The following is a 13767-nucleotide window of genomic DNA, read 5'->3' on the forward strand; positions in this document are numbered from 1 at the left end:
GTGAACCAACTGAGCTGAATGAAATTTTGAACAGTTTTAGGGATACATAGGGACATTTCAGTGCCATAGTTTGTGATGATATCATTCACCCTGATTTAGGTGGATGCCTGAATGGGCTAACCTATAACTGGGCTAACTTATGAACTGCCTAACTGATCTGAACCAAATTTGCTACAGCTGTAGGGACACTTAGGGACAGCTCAAGGGTGTAGTTTGTAATGAAGTCATCCACCCCAATTCAAGATGGCAGACGCATGAACATTTGAGGCACGAGTGAGCTAACTTGTGGACCTCCAAACTGATTTGGACCAAATTTGGTGCAGTTGTAGTGAGTGACACAAAGGGACACCTCAACTGCATAGCTTGTGATGATGTCATCTACCCCAATTCATGTAAATGTCTGAGACACAAATGGACTAACTTGTGAACTGTGTAACCAATTTGGACCAAATTTAGTCCAGCTGTAGGGACAGTGAAAGGAAGGTAGACAGATTAGTTCTTACCAGAACTACTTGTTTGATTTATGAAAAAGGTGGGGATGCTGTGACAGCTGCTGGGTGACCCTTCTTTGTTAAGATGATACTTTGTTCAGGGATAATCAGTTGATAGTTCCTTAATGGTAGGAAAGTATTGGGAATGTTGCCTTTAGTGGGCAAATTGCCTGCAGCTTGAGAACTGAAACCAGAGCACTGCAAAGTGTGTATATGTGAAAAGAAAGGGGTGCATTATTGAGAGAGTCAGAGAGCTGAGAATGTGTAGCTGGTTAAAGCTGAAGCATCTTCAGGCTACATGTTGCTGTTTGTGAATCTGAAACTGATGGGGCAATGGCTCATTGGTGGAGTATCTGTTTGGCACGCAGAAATTCAATCCCTGGCATCTCCAGGCAGTGGCTCTCTTTGGACTGGACTTCCAAGCAGAAGTCCAATCCCCAGCAGGCCTGAAGGGCCTCCAAATGCTGAGTGGCCTGCTAATTTAATGGCAAGATTGTCCATGCAAAATGTGGTATCTCTCTGCGAGTCAGTGGGAAGCATCTTATTCAGAATCTCTTCTTTAAAAAATAAATAAATTCCAGCTTTCCCTGAGCATGTTCTGGTGTAAAAAATAGTGCACTGCAGTTTCTCTAGCAGTGGTAGGGGCGGGAGGCAAAGGGCCTTTTGGTCCAGGCTCCAAAATTACCTAGGTGCACCTATGTCTCCAGGCAAGGCTGAGAAAGACTATTTCTTAAAGCCTTCGAGAAGGTGCTGCCAGTCAGTGTAGACAATATTGAGCTAGATGGGCAATGCCTAGAAGGCAGAATCCTGTGTTCCTATTAGAAGTTGTGCTGTCTATTTTTAGGAGTTGTCTTGCTTGCAACAGGCTCTGCTTGTAGATTACTAAATAAAAACAGATATTACAAGACTCCATAAACCAACCTCTCTCTCTCTCTCTCTCTCTCTCTCTCTCTCTCTCTCTCTCTCTCTCATCCAAAGAAAGCTAATCCCTGCAGCTGTGCTTCTGGACTTCTAACCACTTGGTGAAGTGGAGAGTGCATCTCAATACGTTAAATCATTCAGACAGTCCTAATGCCTAATACTGTTTCAGTATTTTACTTCTCAGGGCCAACTCAACTGCACAAAGGATAGAAACAGTTGCTTGGTGCAGCAGTATGGGGAGCTGTCAATGGGGCAGCCCACACTCTAAGATATTCCCTCCTTGCAATGTTCTCAAGGTTGGTTTGGCACAAGTTTCAGCATTACACATGATCATATTCTGAGAGGTGCACCCCAACATCTTCTGCAACACTGCAAGAGATCTTTGGGCACAGGGAGGAATTCTTGTGGACATAGGAAACTACCTTATACCAAGTCACACCAATAAAAAAATAGGAAAATAGGAAGCTGCCATATACTGAGTCAGACCATTGGTCTATCTCGCTCAGTATTGTCTTGACAGACTGGCAGCAACTTCTCCAAGGTTGCAGGCAGGAATCTCTCTCAGCCCTATCGTGCAGAAGCCAGGGAGGAAACTTGGAACCTTGTGCTCTTCCCAGAGCGGCTCCATCTCCTGAGGGAAATATCTTACAGTGCTCACATGTGGTCTCTCATTCAAATCCAACCAGGGCAGACCCTGCTTAGCTAAAGGGACAAGTCATGCTTGCTACCACCGTACCAGCTCTCTTCAACATCTAGATGGAGCATTAGTCCATCTAGCTCATTATTGTCTACACTAACAGGCGGCAGGTGGTTATTTATTTATTTAGCATATTGGTTAACTACCCCAGACTCATGAATCTGGGCAGTTTCAGGTTTCAGTCTTTCCCAGGCCTACCTGGAGATGCCAGGGATTGAACCTCGGATGTTCAGCATGCAAAACAGATGTTCTACCACTAAGCCATGCAGGCGCGTAACAATGATCGGGCAAGGGGAGACAGTTGTCTGGGGGCCCCACTGCCTGGAGGGGCCCCCCAGAGACACCTCACGTGACTCCCCATTGCCCCCTGCCCAGCCCCAAGGCTCCTCAGCCACTTGCCCTGTTCGCCGTCTCCCCAGCTTGTTCTCCTGGCCGGCAATGGAGCAGCAGACACGCTGCAAAGAGCTGCTTTCCTCCCGCCTCTCAGCTGATCGGCGGGTGGGCGGGGCTTCCACGGAGGTCTGGTGTAGGCCTCTGTGAATCCTGAACTCCAGTAGGGCCCAAGCCAGCCAGGAAGGAGGAGGCAGCCAGAGAGGCCTCCACTGTTCTCTGCAGCAGAAGACCCCCTGCTGCCAGGTAGAGTGTGAACTCCTTTTTGTGGTTACCTTCCCCGCCCCCGCCCCCCATATATAGGTATCTGCTTGCCATAGGGCTTTGATATGGGGGGGAGGGACTGAGAAGTCTCTGAATATTTATTTTTAAACAGCTTGGAAAATTTGCTGGCTTAAAAAAAACTATCTAAAAAGTCCTATAAGTGGCTTGTTTCATGGCAGAAAATTACAAAAACTTCTGGAAGAAACAGTATTATATTTATTTTATTCATTCATTCATTCATTTATAAATGCACTTATGTTCAAGTTGTTTTGCAACCCAGAAGGTCTGAGTGAGAACTGTGAAGCATGCCTTCTGCTTTTATTTTATTTTATTTTTCTTGTGTGTGAACTGCTCCCCAATAACTTGCAGGGACTTCAGGGTAAATCTGGCCAACATGTGAATGCAGCACCTCTATTCCAGAGGAGATGTGTGTTAAAGGGCTTTAAAAGCCTCCTGTGAAAAACCTCCTGGAATCAAACTTGACTGAATTTGTTCAGAATTCTGAGAAAACAAACATAGGCTCACCCTGCATGGTTGAAAGTCTCCTTGGCTAATCTGCAGCGAGGGGCCCATTTTAATCATTCATCTTTCTAGTGTGTTCTAGGCATTAAAAGTAAAACAAATGTGTAGTACTCAATGTATATCTCTATATATTGTGACATGTGCGTGTGTGTATTCAGTGAAATGTATTTCCAGGCAGCATACTTATTTTGGAATATCAGACTTAAATCCTTGGGGGCCTGGGGTGTGCGGAGGCCCTGGACTTTGAGTGGGGGGCCCCATTTTAAAATCTTGTCTCTGGGCCCACTCCAACCTTGCTACGCCCCTGAAGCCATGGCCTCATAACCTGAGTGTGGTTGTTGTTTCCTTAAGTTTCCCTCTCTGTGGCCAATAGCACCATGTGGGGGGATTTGAATCAGGGCTGTGGTGCAGGGGGAAAGGGCTATGCCTCATCTCTCCCCATGCTGCAGTCCTGATCCAAACTGGGCCTCCAGTGGCTGCATTTTGAGAAAGAGAAAGACTTAAGGAGCTCCAAACACTGAGCTCCCACATGACATCACATCTTGTTTGGCCCTAAAGTTGGCCTGTTTGAGTGTGTTTAGAAGAGGGAAACTGAATCTCCAATTTAACAAATTCTGAGTTTATATTCTCATCACTGAACACAAATGCCTCAAAATGCACTGCAACACATGTAAACTGAAACCATACCATAGCCTTCACACTTCAGAATGACTGTCTCTCCTATCTGTATGTTGCCTCTTTAGAACAGTCAGACAAGGCATGAAAATTTCTTTGAAGAAGCAAACTGGTAGTGAAAGTCGAAGGTTAGTTATGTTTATTTCCCTTCTTACCAATGGAGCTGAGTTACTGCAACACACTTCCTGATTTCACTTGGGTATCTGATGTGACGTCTTGAGGTAAACCGCACAAAAGCTGTAACCATTACTGCGGACTTATTTATATGGCAAGGTTGCTTTTCAGCAAAATGCACATATTTATCAGAGAACTAAGGTTCCTGTCAAAAAGGGACGGAGCACTACAAAGGAAGAAATAGTCATCAATGACAATTTTTATAACGTGAAAGGAAAAAAGACGTCATTAATTACGATCAAAGGTTATCCTTTCCTGGTAGCTCACAAAGCGTAATTATTATGTGGAAAGTAACTGGGGGTGGTACTCTTGGCTTTTGACATTTTAAAGCTAACTTGACAGTCTTTGTTAGGACCCAAGAAGTGATGAATTTTCTCCACTGTTATTCTCTTCAGCAGGAAATTGGGTACCCATACCCAAAAACATAAGGCTGCTCCACATATTACCTTTTTTTTTTTAAAGGTACGTCTAGGGTATTTTTAGATACCTACACATAGGACGTGGGCTATAACTCAATGTCCGAATAAATGCTTTGCATGCAAAAATTCATGGCTTTAATTCTAAGACTGGGCTGGTTTGGACAATACAGTCTCCAGCACCGCATGATAAGGAATGTGTTGTGCTAAAAGCATCCCTTCCAGTGGCTGTTTACTGATGTCTAGCTTGTGTTTCTTTTTTATTAGATTGTGAGCCCTTTGGGGACAGGGAACAATCTTCTTTAGTTATTATACACTCTTCTATGTAAACTGTTTTGAGAACTTTTCTTGAAAACAGTATATAAATATTCATAGTACAAGAGTAGTAAGTAACCATCAGGACACCCTTCACAAATGTCGCAACACACTCCTAGTGTGTTGCTATATTGCAAGGGAGGGCTGTTCTTCCAAACGGCCCCTATAAATGTACTTTAAACAAGTATTTGGAGCACATTTATAGGGGCCATCCAGATAAACAGACATTCTCTTAAATACCCAGGCCCTGGGTATTTAAGAGAACGTCTTCTTAAGTACAAGCCCCACCGCCCATTGAGGTCATCTGAGGAGGTCCGTCTCCAATTGCCGCCAACTCATTTGGTGGCTACACAGAGATGGGCCTTCTCAGCTGCTGCCCCAAGATTGTGGAACGCACTCCGTAATAAGATACGAGCCTCCCCTGGCCATTTTTAAGAAACTACTGAAAACGCATCTCTTTAACCAAGCTTTCTCAGCTTTTTAAAACTTGTTTTTAAATTGTTTTGGCTATTTAATTGTTTTTTTATGATGTTTTAATTGTTAATTATTATTTTATGTAGTTCATAATTTTTGTTTTGTTAATTGATTGTAATGGTGTTTTACTGTAAACCGCCCTAGCCTTTTGGAAGGGCGGCATAAAATTTTAATAAATAAATAAATAAATAAATAAATAAATAAATAAATAAATAAAAAACAGCCTGAGCCCACCATGCAATAAAAGATGTTCTGGGAGGATGTGTGCTCTTGGGCATGTCCCCTTCCTAACTGTGTGTGCCAGGGGCTGAGTGTGCTCTCACTCACAGCAAACCTGAGTTTACTGTTCTGTCATATGTGAACAGGTTCCAAGAGAATCAGTCCGTCCACACAACCAAATTGGTGAAGTGGGTACTGAGTATAGCAACTCTGCGTTCTGCACATGCGAAAATGGTTATAGCTGATGTTTTATTTTTCTTATATTATGTGCTGTCTTAGTAAAGATAGCTTTAAAACGTATAAAAAATTAAAGAAGAAATAATACATTATGTGATTGCTTCACCTTGTACCCAGATCCTTACTCAATTCTCATTTACCAACTCATTGGGCTGTTAACAGCAATACATTTGGGAGGGAATAAGGCTGGAACAGCATGTTATCTTGGGAAAACACAGGTTCCTAAATCCGTATTTGCTAATGTGGGGTGGCACTAGTGCCCTATAAACCTTCTCCCAGCCACTTGTGAGCTGCTGATATGTGGGAGGATCTATGAAAGGGTGTGGCTGGGGGCTCAAATCTAAATGAGCCAACCACATGGGCGGGGCCGATTATATGGGAAAGACAACACACACACACCCCCACACACCAGGGTTGCTGTATTTAGATGTTCTCCAAACCACAAGGGAGATGGAGAGCTGGTCTTGTGGTAGCAAGCAAGACTTGTCCCCATAGCTAAGCAGGGTCTGCCCTGGTTGCATATGAATGAGACACTTGATGTGTGAGCACTGCAAGATATTCTCCTCAGGGGATGGAGCCGCTCTGGGAAGAGCAGAAGGTTTCAAGTTCCCTCCCTGGCTTCTCCAAGATAGGGCTGAGAGAGATTCCTGCCTGCAACCTTGGAAGAAGCAGCTGCCAGTCTGTGAGGACAATACTGAGCTAGATAGACCAATGGTCTGACTCAGTACATGGCAGTCTCCTATGTTCCTATGAGATATTCACTGATCAGTAGCATTGCACATGGATGGGAAGTTGTTTAAAGGGCACCACTTGCAGAGCAAATTTGGTGGGCAGGAGATGAAGAGTGCTTAACCTTCAATTATTTTGTTGCTGCCTCTGATATGCACATAATAAGCAGCCTTCTATTGAGTCAGACCGGTGGGTCATGTAGCTCGGTATTGTCTACACTGATTGCAATAGCTTTCCAGGGTTTCAGACGGGGTCTTTCCTAGCTTGCCACCAGGGATATAACCTGGGGCCTTCTTCATCCAAGGCCTGCACTCTACTACTGTAATGGCCCTCCCCAAATGACCCCCTAACATCTCAGATTAAATGTGGCAAAGACAGAGAGGCACTTCACACGAAGCCCTGTTCGGGGTAGTGAAGGGAGAGTGGGCTTAGCCCGCTCTCCCCGCACATGGGCAGGGAGCTGCCCACACAACTAGTGGCTCTGTCACGGAGCTGGCGGGGGTGGTGGGGATCAGGGGCCAGCCGGCCCCCACAAGTTCCAGGATGCCCCGCGCAAGTGCGTGGAGCATTCTGGAGAGACCCCCAGAACTGGGAGGCTTGTTATAGCTTCCTGGCAGGGGTCTCCTTGTGTGTTGCCACGGCGTGGAGCTACACCACAGCAGCACACGATCAACAAAATGGGGTTAGCGGAGCGCGCACTCTGCTAACCTCATTTAAGGGGAGGGGTAGTTTGTGAGGTTTGCTGCCGGGAGTCGCGCAGCTCCCATGACAGCAGACAGCCAGGGGAAATCAGGCTAGGTTCCCTTAGCCCGATTTCCCCTGGTTGTGAGAATAGCTTCAGAGTTTCTTTACAGGCCCTTGCCTTCTCTACACTGATGAAAATGGCTATGGAGAAAATTCCATAATATTTTTTCCAGTCTGTTCCTTCCCTCTCTCACCACATTATCTCTGTTATATCTAAATTTATTATCTTGGATTTTTAAAAACCTCTTCTTTGTTGCCCAGGCATACAGCTTTGCTGTCCTTTCCCCATCTATATGGCCTGGTAATCTCTTGTATATACTATTACAACCTTCTAATTGCTGGTCTTCCCTCACGTCCCTCTTCAGGCAAGTCAGAATGGGCTGGTTTGGACAACCCTGTGAGTGGCAGCCTATGATGTGAGGAGAAGCAAGAGCGCACTGCTCCAGCTTTATCCCTCTGGCAATCCCCCAAGATGATCATGTGGAGTTGAACTGCATCCCTAGTTGCAGGGTTTAAATACTACTATAATCTAGGGGCTGCTGCAGTCCAAGACAATTTGTTGTCTGAGGCGAAGGAAATATGACACACACCACCACCATCACCACCTCCATCTGTGGGCGGGTCCTCAGCATTCTCAGGCTACGCTGCAGCGGCAGTGGCAGCAGCATGGGAGCATGGCTAAGTCGTGTTGGGTAGGGGAAAGAGGGGAAAGAAGAGGAGGGCGAGTGAACAGTATGGCCCAGTGAGGTGAGGAAGGGCAGAGACAGTGGGCAGCAGGGAGGCCTGTGGTACGGGGGCTGGATTAGGCTGCGCATGTGAAGCACCAGGAGCAAGGTTGCTCCCAGCATTGCCCCCACACCAAGCTCCACTTTTCAACTCGGCGTTAAAATGGTCTCCCCCCCCACCGCCCCGGCCTGCCATTGTTACTGGCAGCAAGCCGGAGGGAAGGAGTGGCCCTGCCGAGTGCGGCGGCTACTCTAATGAGAGCCACTGCCACGCACGTGCCCAGATCACCCTGGGATGTGGCCGGTGGGGGGGGGGGAGTCCTCCTGCTCCCAGCATCTCCTTCTGCCACACCACTGTTCATGTGGGTGTGTGGTGTGGCGGAGGGAATACCAGCTGCTTGTCTGCTGGGGAAGGCAGGTGCAAGCTCCTGCCTTCCTGCAGCCCCCCTCCCTCCCCAGTGAGGTTGAGTGTACGGCCTCCATTGGGCCCAAAGTGTATCCACACTATTCATATAAGTTATGCCTCATAAATATGCAAAGGAGATCGAGCCCTTCACCTCGGGTCATGTTATGTTTCCTACCATCTCAGTGCTGAATAAATCCCTTAACATTTCTAAATCAAAACCCGGAATTGGTTATAAACAGTCCTTATCTAGTGTAAAATAAATAACCACATGGAGTCTTTGCTTCCTAGCATGTACCTTCATTTACCAGTGGTTGTCAAAGTGGCAATTTTGAATATGCAGAGTTAAATGACTGTCAGTTATTTTTGCTCCCACTGAGAGAGGTTGCTTGCATAAGAGCAAAGTTTACCTGCTTAACCTGCAGAAGAAAAGGTGAATATTATAATAACTAACTCTTGTTTCCGGTTCAGCCCAATTCCCAGTATATTAGTGCCGGAGTTGCTTTTCTAGTTGCTGAACTCTCAAGTTATAGCAAGTTCCAGGTCAGGTCTCAACTCTGTAATGCTAACAGGGAGAAGATACACAGCCAGTATGCTTGGGTCTTTCTGCTCCTTGTAATCAGAGATGCTCTAAACAGTACTACCAGCCTAGCTGCAGAGAAGCGGATTCCCATTGCTGAGTTTGCAAAAAGACAGCTGCCTGGTAGCCTTGTCTTCAAATCTCAAAACTATGAGGGCTTGATAATGAGGGAAATGCACTTATTTGCTCAGAAGTATGTTCCCCAGACTATGGGAAACACCTATTTCGGGCAGCAGCGATATAGAAAGATGGTAAAAGGCATCATCTCATACTGCGTGGGAGGAGGCAATGGTAAACCACTCTGGTATTCTACCACAGACAACCACATGGCCCTGTGGTCGCCAGGAGTCAACACCAACTCAATGGTACAGCTTTACCTCACCTTTACTTTCCTCTCTGGTCACTATATAGGAGCAGAGAAAAAGCATATCTGCTAATAATATGGGCAATATAGGTTCCAAATCCTAATAACAGAGAACACTTGGGACAAGTTAAAAAGTGCATTCTGCATTTGGTCAATAATACCTAGTGTTGGCTGTATACTCCAGTTAAGTGAAATTGTGTTATTACATCCTCTGGCATCCGGTGTTCTAGGGTATGGTGACATAAGGCCAGTATAAATTGTTTATCCACCAGGGTCATCTATAGAGGGTGGCCTGTGTGGCAGGGTCCCTAATAATTGCCCAGAGCCCCAAATCTCATCAGCCACCTCCCCACTCCATGACCTCTTCCAGAAAGCAAGTGCAGCAGTGGAGGCACCTGCACAGATCATGGGTGAGAGCTCCAATCCTCACTTAGCTCTCTGCTGCCTCCACTTTTGTAGGTGCTGTATTCTACAATTAGAGACTTTTAAAAATACACATGGGGAGGGAAATGATTGAATTTAATTATCAAAAGGGGACTGTGGGCCCAGGGCCCTGATCTTTTAAGTACCTAGCAACACCTCTGCCATTCACAAAAGGCTGGTGATTCAGCTGTATGTTTCCTTACTAGCGCAGAAACACATTCATAGTACTTATGAAATTATAAAGAAATGCAAGTTCTCTCTACACTAATGATGACATAACAGGAAAGGGGAGATTTGCCAACTGTATTAAGAGGATGGGTTTTTTCTTCATTATTTACACACATCAACTGCCTATGTATGTATACAGACTTTGGTCTTGAAGCAGACAGCAATGGGAGGTGCAGTGAAAACAACAAGAAAATGGAAAGATGAGAGAGATAAAGGGAGAGACTTGGGAGATGCTACACCATTTATGTCATCATCTGAAGCTAGTTATGCAACCAACATACAGGGAATCCCAGCACTAAGGCATATACAGAGTGATGATGGGCTGCTGCATGAAAAACATTGCTGAGCCATCCAAGTGCAGGCATTTCTCTCTATTTATACGCCATGACAAAGCTGCAACCAAAGTGGAAGGCTAAAATGGTTAGGCAGCCAGTGGCCTCACCACAGTGAACTGTGCACAATTAAGACAAGCTCTTATTTGATTGATTGATTGATTGATTACATACCATCAAGGTGTCGACTCTTAGCAGCTACATAGATAGATTCTCTCCAGGATGATCTGCCTTCAACTTGGCCTTTAAGGTCTCTCAGTGGTGCTTTCATTGCTGTTGTGATCAAGTCCATCTTTAGGATTACTCTTTTCAGATTAAATCTAAGAACAGAGAGGCACACTACTCCAAACCTAGTGAGAAGAGTTGGATATCTGTGCTATACTATCCAAATGGTTCTTTTACTGGGTCAGCGAGCCAAAGAACATCACCAGCAGAGAAGTTTTAAAAAGGCTTTATTTGCTCTGCAGAAGCAAAGGTTCTGGCCGGCTAGTGCCCAAATTCCAGAACCCCGATCATCATTTACAACAGATTTTTATACATTACAGACCACACTGGCAAGTAATCTCTTTAATACATGATAACAGTATCTTCTCATTTCATTTCCTGTGTAAACTTAATTGTACTTTGTTCCTACTTAAGTAACGGTTTCAGCTGGGGAGGAAATTCCTTCTTAACTATATTGTGTGTTTTAAACCTTTCAGCATGACTAGATTAGTTTTATAAGTTAATCAATTATATCATCTGGATCCCGCAAACTGACTTCAGGGTAGGAGTCTGTTTTGTGGACAGTGTAATGGCATAGTAGTGTCTGCTCTGATGTTGGAAGTAGATCTACAGCATCTTATGTGCTATTCTAGGGCCACTGCACTGCCCTTAGTGATGTTCCCTTGTGACAGGCCCATTCACATGTTATGTTCAACACTCAAACAATGAGTGTACAGTGTATGCAGGTACAGATCAGTACACAATCATTCACATGTTATGTTGAATGCAGGTACAGAAGTACACTTCCTATCTGTACCATGCATTTGAAGGGTCTGTATCCAGGTTCATTTTAAAATAGGTACAGTCATTCACACAAACACATGTAGAAGTGTACAGACATATGTACACTCATACAGCATAATGTCTGAATCAGGCTCAGATTAGTGGCTGCACTAATTAACATTGCATTTGTAGTCAGCATGAAAGCTATGTGTGAATGGCTAGTGTGTCAGACTTGAACCAAGTGGTCCCAGGTTCAAATAACCACTATGTCAAGAAGTCCAGTGAGTGTGTTTGGGCTAGAGTTGCCAACCCCCAGGATTGGCCTGGAGTCTCCAGGAATTGGCACTGATCTTCAGGTGACCATGAAAGCAATCCTGGTGATGTTAATGACTAGTTAGTAGGATAAATATTGGGGGAAATAAGGAGCTTGAGTTGGAGCTGGCAACCCTACCTTGGGATAGCTACTCTCCATCTGCCTAATCTACCTCCTAGGATTGTTGTGAGGAAATGAGAAAGGTGCTATATACATTGTCCTGAATTCTTTGGTGGAAGGATGATATAAAAATGTAATAATAATTGTTCTGTCCGGATATACCTGCATATAGCTTCCTTTCCATTCTACTCTGGAGATCAATGTAACCTGTGAGTTTAATATCCCTTTGTCAACAGTGGTTGCCCCAATAAAAAGTATGACTATACCTATTTTCTATTTTGATGTGGCAAGTTAATTATGAGCAGGCAGCAAATAACTTAGAAGCACAGATCCAGAATTAAAGGTACAGTGTGCCATCGAGTCAATGTCGACTCCTGGTGACCACAGAGCCCTGTGGTTGTCTTTGGTAGAATACAGGAGGGGTTTACCATTGCCATCTCCCAAGCAGTATGAGATGATGCCTTTCAGCACCTTCCTATATAGCTGCTGCCCGATATACAGTAGGTGTACCAGTGGGGATTTGAACCGGCAACCTCTGGCTTGCTAATCACATCATTTCCCTGCTGCGCCATTAAGTGGCTTGATTTAGTGGAAATAAAATACTCTGTGGAAAAACCCAGGCAGAGGATGACCCCAGGACTGTCCTTAGGGCATGGCAAGAAGGGTGACCGCTCCAGTCCCTGCTCTTTTAACCCCCATTAGAATTAACTGGAAGGTGGCCCCACACTGGCTGATTTGCCTCGGGTCTCTAAGGACAGCCCTGGATGGCCCATAGCTTGGTGACAACTCGTTTGCATGCAGTAAGTCCCAGATTTAATCGCTGGCTTGTCCTTGAAGGTTGGGGGAATCTCAGGAGCAGATTGCAGGGGTGGGGGGGTTCCAAAGGGCAGCAGCAGGAAGGGGAGACTGGCAAGAATCACCTCTCCCCTCTTGTATGATCTTGCACACAGAACGACTAATCCGGATGCAGCCCAATATGTAATAATGGAGGGGTGTGACTCATGAAATCATCATTAGTATGGTAACAGAAATGATACAAGCATGTCCCTGTTTCCATGGCCGAAATGGATAGTCCAGTGGTATCACTCAGGACAAGTAGCTTAAGCTGGAGCTTCAAAGGTTTGTATGTCGAATGAACGCCTACTGTGGGAAAGCTGGTTAAGTATATGACTTCAGATTATCTTATGCTATGAATATTAGGTAGTTGAATGCAGTGATGTTGTTTTCAAAAGGCTCTGGCAACAGCTCAAATAGAAGAGCAGAGACAGCCAGTTCCCATTCATGGGCATGTCTCTACATTGCAGTGTGGTGAATATTATGATTTAGAAAGTGTGATCCTCACCCCGCCGGGCTCTTGGAGATAATTTTTGCAAGTTGACAAGATTTCTAACAGTCACAATGCTGCAGACTGCTCAAGTTGATGTATGATACAGCAAGGGGTGGGGTGGGGGGAATTAAATGTCCTAATTGCTTCTGATAGACTGGGAAATTCAGAGACACTGAGGAAATCCAAGCCTGGATCGAGATCAGATCAGCACAACTTCCAGAGGGATAAGCTAGGCATGTCAATCTGTAGCAGCAAAAATAACAGAATCTTGTGGAAATTTAACGATTAACTAGTTTACTGTAGCATAACCTTCAGGTGTGTGAAGTGTTGCCTCAGTTGGCAGGGGTGTGTGTGTACACAGGTGAAGAAAATGTAAACAATGAGGCCAAATGGTCATGAAAAGCAAGAGGTACAGGCTCTATTCAGTCCTTATCAAAATAGTACAGTGTACTCACGCACGGGGGGAACGAGAACATGCTGGCAAACCATATGCCCCAGTGCCGATGCTTTCCATGGCCATGCTTTCTACTCTCCCCACATTCAGTGCTTGTCTGCAAGACAGATAACCCAATGATTTGGGATTTGAACCCTTCCGATGTGGCTTGTCAGGGCAGGGAGGCTCCATTGCTACTACGGAGTGCATCCTTGCACTACCACTGCTAACCCCATTATTCCCAATGGGCGTAGCAGTGGGATT

The 13767-nt window shown here is 45.1% G+C and overlaps 1 protein-coding gene across 1 annotated transcript in view; it reads left to right on the plus strand.

The window, feature by feature from the left end:
- The first annotated feature begins 2613 nt into the window (after positions 1 to 2613).
- FOSL2 (FOS like 2, AP-1 transcription factor subunit) overlaps positions 2614 to 13767 on the plus strand; it is a 103396-nt gene continuing 92242 nt past the window's right edge. Inside the window, exons 1-2 of the mRNA XM_053306196.1 lie at positions 2614 to 2745; positions 4029 to 4088. The gene's annotated coding sequence lies outside the window, so the exon portion shown is untranslated. The remainder of the gene's footprint in view (positions 2746 to 4028; positions 4089 to 13767) is intronic.

This window comes from Hemicordylus capensis, chromosome 1 (genome assembly GCF_027244095.1).
Source record: "Hemicordylus capensis ecotype Gifberg chromosome 1, rHemCap1.1.pri, whole genome shotgun sequence".
NCBI lineage: Eukaryota > Metazoa > Chordata > Lepidosauria > Squamata > Cordylidae > Hemicordylus > Hemicordylus capensis.